Source organism: Poeciliopsis prolifica, unplaced genomic scaffold, assembly GCF_027474105.1.
Source record: "Poeciliopsis prolifica strain line A6 unplaced genomic scaffold, Auburn_PproV2 SCAFFOLD102, whole genome shotgun sequence".
NCBI classification, from domain to species: domain Eukaryota; kingdom Metazoa; phylum Chordata; class Actinopteri; order Cyprinodontiformes; family Poeciliidae; genus Poeciliopsis; species Poeciliopsis prolifica.
The window spans coordinates 1,025,510-1,032,500 of NW_026562477.1; the positions used below are offsets into that span (position 1 = coordinate 1,025,510).

General features: G+C 44.5%; 1 pseudogene; it reads right to left on the minus strand.

Annotated features, from left to right (window-relative positions):
- Nucleotides 1-6,991, minus strand: part of LOC129354030 (collagen alpha-1(XVII) chain-like) — a 16,262-nt pseudogene continuing 9,271 nt past the window's right edge.

Genomic DNA, 6,991 nt, shown 5'->3' on the forward strand with positions numbered 1-6,991 from the left:
TGTAAATAAAATATTTCCTCTAAACAAAAGCTTCTCCTTTGGTCTCATACATACAAAATAATTAAAAAAAAACATTTCAAAAACATCCTTTAAAAATGCCCATAATGAATACAAACGTCATGCCATAAAATTCAGTACTTTACACAATCCACAGCAACGTTCAGTCGCTAATGAGAACAGCTTTCATGATCCCACTGGGAGCTCCGAGTTCAGCGATCAAACACCAGAGCTTCTCCTTCTTCTTGTTGTCAGTGAGAAATCTCCTGAAACCGGGCAGAAATTTCAGTTAAAACATAAATTATTACAGCATGACAGATACTTCCCTCTAGTTATTTGTTTTTTCACTACCTGCTGTCCTTAAAAAATATACATCTTTTAAATTTATGCAGATGATTGTCACGTCTACTTTGAAAATCAGAAGATTTCGCTGTCTGGAAGTTTGACTGAGGTTGCTTTATATAATAGGACAAAAAATGGATTTCAACCAAAAGAAATTTGGAGCATTGAGACACTTTGTGTAAATTTGTCTGTATCTCAGTTTCCCTGCTTTCCTCCTGCCACAGCTGCTTCACATCTCCTCTGATTAGCTCCTCTGCTTCCCGTCCTCTCTGGTCCCAGTATTTAGGCTTCTGGTTTTAATCGTCTTCTGTTTGCTCTTTGTTCAACAAGCTCTAACCAAGTGAGAAAATTTTTACTCCCTTGAAGTTTTTTTTATTTGTTGCGACCACTGCGTTTTAAACACTGGAGTAACATTCATGTTGAGTTGCAGGTTAAACATCTCATTCTTTTTTTTAAACTGACCTCTGTCACCCTTTGGTCCTCTGTATCCCTGAGGCCCAGGAAAACCTCGTTCACCTGCAAGCACAGCAGGATGTTTTGACAGAAACTCTTAGTAACCTAGAATCCACAACATGCAGCCTTGATTTGTTGGCAGGATTTGGCCTCTCGCCTCATGAAATCTGGTAAGAAAGATTTGAAATATGTTTGGTTCTACAGAAATAAACCCTCCCTGCCTGGATGTGCCTCACCTTTTGCTCCTGGAAGTCCGTGGTCCCCTTTCGGTCCCGGTCTCCCTGGTGGCCCCACAATCACTCCATGGGCTGAGAAGAATTACAAAAAATATTCAAAATTCACATTTAGGACCAATTTATTTGACAATATTAAATCTATGTGTTACCTTTGATGTAGTCTATTATGTCAACAACGTTGGTGTGAGAACCAAACAGTCGGCTCTCTCCTGGTGGCCCCGGGGGGCCGGGTGGTCCCCGGGGCCCATGGATGGCAGGTCCATGGCGGCTCTGCTGCCTAACGGCTGTAAACAGGAGCACGTTAGCAGCTCTGTTATCCAATTTGTTACAGTTTGATGTATTTCTTTTCTGTAGTTTTCCTACCTTCGATAATTTCCATGATATTTGTGGCGTTTCCATGTGAACCCAACCAGGCGGGGCCCGGAGGGCCAGGTGGTCCCGGAGGACCCTGGAAGATCCTGCTATTGTAATTCTCAATGATACCGTCCAGAACGCCATGAGCTGCAAATGACAATTAAAAATATAAATGATGCTGCTCAGCATTTTTAACCACTGGTTAAACTGTAGTCACTTAAACATGAGGAGTTTTTCTATCAGCTTCCTTTGATCTCAAATCTTTTTCACTATTCTAAACAATTCTAAACATTTTCCACAAGATGTGGAGAAATTCAAAGTTAGAGAAATTTCAGGTAATTTTTAATGTACCTTTGATGTAATCAGTCAGTCTTTCAGCCATGATGGATAAGTTAATAGAGTTCGGGCTCCACTCGGTGCTACTGCCCAAACCTGGCTCCCTTGTGTCCCGGAGGTCCAGGGGCCCCGGTGGACCAGGAGGTCCGAACATGGGCCGACTCAAACCATCACCACCTGAAAAAAGAGACTTTATTCCTCTCCACCTTTCCCACCAACAGGTTTGTGCTTCATGACCCGGTTCTGGTCCAGAACTCCGCGTTAGCTTCTCTTTACCATCAAACTCAGACCGGACATAATCTTGTCTTTCAGGCTTCAGCATGCCTCTGTTGTTGTGGTCAGTAATAGAAAACATTTGTCCCATTGGACCAGGAGGGCCCTCTGGTCCAGGGGGCCCCGGAGGGCCTGGAGGGCCTCTGAGGGAAACACCTGTAGGGGGCAGCAGAAGGGAAGGCAAAGGGTTAGTATTCCATAATGGAATGGGAATATTCCATTATTCCCATTCCAGTCTGTCCCCAGACAAACACAAAAACTGCACAAAGAGGGTTGAGCCAATTTAACAAATTGATGCTAAAATATCAACATTTACTCAAAAACATAAAAATAGCATCAATTTATACAATTTATCTGAAAGAAAGCCGATTTGGGGTTAAGCAGCGCAGTAAAGAAGAAAGGTCCAAACAAAACCGAACAGAACAGACACTGAATGCTTTTTCAGCTGCAGTTCACCAGATACATTTCCTGTCTGAACTCACTCTGCAGGTAGTCACGGATGTCCGAGCTGACATAGCTCCCGAATCCTTGCGGTCCAGGGGGCCAGGCGGACCTTGTGGCCCAGGGACACCCTGTGCACCCGGGGGTCCTGGAGGCCCGATAAGAGACTGAAATCCATCTGCAGCAACAGAGATCAAATCAGAATGAGAATGCCAATGCAGTGATATCTAATAGTTTGGATATTAGAGTCTGGATGATTAAAGCTCTTACTTGTGAACAGGTTTCCAGGAGGCCCTGGAGGCCCAGGAGGTCCTGGAGCTCCAGGTGCACCCAGCACCCCTCTGTCTGGTGACAGACACAACCCGACAATCAGACAGAACCAAACATCTGCCCTACACTGAACATAAAGCAGGAACTTAGCACTCACGATTCATGAGGTTGTAGACGCGTTCAGCCACCTCCTGGGGGTTAAAAGAGAAGCCGCCAATACCTGGACCCCCAGGAGGTCCTGGTGGGCCTGGTGGACCCATAAGGTACACCCTCACTTCATCTCCTGGAAACGAGATAACAATAGCGTCATAACAATAGGAACCCATTAGCTTTGAAGCACGAGATTATGTGTTATAATGAATAATGAACTTTTCCTCATTTCTCCATGTTGGTTTGATGTTCAGACAGATGGATGATGGATTCCTTTGATGCAGTTATCTTAAATGCAAAAGACTCCAACTTTTACTCTTCGTCTAACCCCACCTCTACTCTAACCCTAACCTTACTGCATCTTATTACTTCTCAAGATTCATCACTTTGATGTGATGCCACTTACGTTGCAGTAGACTGATGATGTCATTGACAGAGACAGATCCAGGAGGACCAGGAGGACCGGGCGCTCCCGGGCCGGAACCTGGTCAAAACAAATATCAGAACAGCCAGAAAAAGAGCTGCGTCCTTCAGACTGATGTGGGACATGTCCAACATGGTGATCTTACTCTGGATGTAGGCGATAACTCGACTGGCTACGTTATCCACCAGGCGTCTTCTGAAACACCAGGAGGGCCTGGTTCTCCCGGAGGTCCAGGAGGTCCAGCCAAGTACTGTCTGATGCTGTCGCCTGTAGATCACAGCGGAAAGCCTCCCTAAGCTCTTTGATTCATGCTACAAGAATAAAAAAAATAACTGAAAGTCTTACTCTGGATGTAGTCAGTAATGTACTGGCCAACAGCAAGCGATTCACTCCCAGGTGGTCCTGGTGGTCCTGGTGGTCCTGGTGGTCCAGGTGGTCCAGGAATGAATGAGCTTCCTGGAAAAATAACAAATATTTATTAGTAGGAGCAACAAGAACCACTGAAGGAAACGACACAAATATCTCTGAACTCTGGAGTTCAGACTGCAATGCTTAGAGAAATGAATCTCCAGACCAGCTTGTTTGGAAGGATTTACAGAGCTGCACCTGAATCAAACACAAAGCTTCTGGATCAATGTCCTTCAGAAAGATGTTGAATCTTAAAGACACAGGATGCTGAGACCAAAGTAGAGATGTTGGGCCATGGATGGAGGAAGCTTACCAGAATATCTGCACTCTTCAGGCTGTAAAGCACGGAGGTGGTGGAATGATGATTTGTCTTGTTTTGCACCTGATCAGGTTTTCAAGCTCACTGTAACTCACTGACAGCAGGAAACCTGGTGTGTTTGTCCTGACATGTAAACACAATCTGGATGCCTTTAAGTCAACTATCTAAACTTCATCTTCAGACATCAAAATATCCTGGTTAGCATGTTCTCTGGTTTACATTTAATATGACCAGCTCTTGTTTTGTTACAGAATATCTTGCAGGATGCTTCATACAATCTGTTGACCTGATAACCTCCAGAAAGTTGCACCTTCCATCCATCCATCCATTTTCTGACATCCTTGTTCCTGGTGCCTTTCTCTAGCTAACGTTCCGGGCGAGAGGCAGGGTCACCCTGGACAGGGCGCCAGTCTGTCGCAGACATTGCACCTTTCAAATGTTAATATATTTAATGTAAAAAAAAATGTTTTTTACCAGGTTCCCCTCCTGCTGTTACTGGGCCACCTGCAAGACACAAAAAGTGGAAATATTCATCATAATTCCTCAGAAACTTAAACCCTGAAATGGTTCAAAATAATATGCATCATGGTCTGAAGAAGATTACACCCAGGGTTAGAGTTACCTGGAGCTCCTGCAGGTCCTGGAGGTCCAGGGAACCCTGAGACAGAAATCACTGATTAAAAATCAAACACTAAAGGATCATTACTGAGACAATCATCAATTGTTTGGCCACCTAACAGCACCTGGCTGCCCTGGACCCCCTGGAAGCCCCGGCTGACCTGGTTCACCTGAAACAAAATCATTACATTTAGTCACACACTACAAAACACAGGCTTTCCCAAAATACCTGCATATTTTCTGACCTGGGAATCCTTGGGCTCCTTCTTTCCCTAAAAACAGGTCAGTCAGTGAGATGATAGAACTAAAGGAGAAGATATGCTTGCTAGATGTTTTGTAAGTTGTGCTGAAGACATGCTAGAGATAAAGAAAGGTAAACTTTATGAAGCCCTACCAGGTGGACCTGGAGGTCCTGGTGGTCCAGCAAAGAAGGTTTCTGAGGAGAAATGAGGAAAACTCCATCAAAAGTCACACACAAAAAGCATGGTTAAGTTTAAGGAGAGTGAGATTTGTTTTTTTGCTTACCAGATGTTGGCAAGAAGCTGCCAGGCTCTCCTTTCTCTCCTCGAGGTCCAGGAGTTCCAACACCTGAGTGGAAACAGATCAGAAAATCAACATATGATCAGACACAGATCGCGCTCTATGCTGATGATACATTCTGCTATCTAATGTTGATAAAACTGGATTTGTATTTACCTGGATCTCCAGGAGGGCCTCTGCGGCCTGGGGCCCCTGCTTACCTTCACCTAAACAACAGAGACAACTTCATTTATTTGCTCTGAATTCATTCAAATCAAGAAATCGCCTCAAGAGCCGATGGCCGGCAGGCATTTCTGACTCAGCACAAACGAATGGTTAATTCATGAGGAACTAATCAGCCATTTTATTCAGGTGATGTTGAATCTTAAAGACAGAGGATGCTGACACTTCTGCTGTGAACATACCAGGAGGCCCCTGAGGTCCAAGTTCACCTCGGGACCCTGGGAGCCCTGGGGGTCCAGGAAGGCCGGTTCCTGAAACAAGTTTGTTGTGAATTAAAAGATGCATATCAAAAACATTTCTTAGTGTCTGACCGAGTGATTCGAATCCTCTTACCGGGCTCTCCACGTTGACCTTGGTCCCCCTTGTCTCCCTTATCCCCTCGCTCTCCCTTTGTACCTAAATAATTGCAAAATATTCGTCATTCAAGGCTTTTTTTCAGATATCCAACATGTTTAAATTGAGGGGACCTGATTACCTGGTTGGCCTGGGACTCCAGCAGGACCAATGGGACCAGACAAACCTGGGGGCCCAGCAGAACCTGGAGGTCCAGCTGGTCCTGGAGGTCCAGGAATAGCCACAGTGTCTGAGTCTACCGGATATGAAGGAAACAGAAAGAAACCAGACTGAACACAAGAGTCACTGGGGTTTCCTGGTCAATGCTGGGAGAAGACATGAAGCTGTTCTCACTCGGGCCGATGACTTTACCAGGAGATCCTGGTTCACCTGAAGAAGAGAACAATTATTTCAAGCCTTCCAGGCGGGTTTCTTTACAGTGTGAATGTTATCAAAAAAGAAAAACAACTACGCTGTACCTTTACCACCGGGCTGGCCTGGAATTCCTGCAACACCTGCATGAGGCACCAGAAAAGTACTTTATAAAATAGAAAACTAAACCAGTTTGGGTTCCAGGAGTTAAAGTTTACGCTGTGTACCTGGAGGTCCTTGGTTTCCGGGAGGACCTGGAAAACAAACAGTTTATTTGGAAGGATTTAAAATTTTCTTATCTTATAGTTTGGCGAGTTTAAAACATCCTTAAACATTTTTCAGAGAGTCTAAGAAAATATTTCTTGCTGTATGTAGGGTAAAAGCTCTGGAGAACTTAGTACCTTGGGGACCGATGTCACCAGGGAGACCCGGTAAACCTCTAGCACCAGGAAGTCCTATTGAACCCGATTCACCTGCAGTTACAGCACAGATGTCTGTGTTGTGAGTTCTGCAGTGCTCTGCAGTAAGATCTTCCATCTCTCCACTCACCACCACTTCCTTTAGATCCCTTTGGTCCAGATGGGCCTTGAGGTCAGGAGTTCCTGGTTCACCTTTAAGAAAAGTCTTACATTATACTGAAGCTTTTCTTGAGGCAGATTGGTAGCAAACATTTTAAATTACAAACACTGTTGTCACTATATTCTGACAAAGTAGATAACAAGTTTATCTTTGCTGTTGTTGACATTGAAATGTTTACCATTACTAGCTGCCTAAATTATCACTCCAACTCTCTGCAGAGCCTCTTTCTCTGCATCCATGAACCACCTTTTCCCTACAGCTCCAGATTCACCTGGATCTTCTGGCTACTTTCCTAATCATCCTTACTCTCCTCTCCAGTCTGCA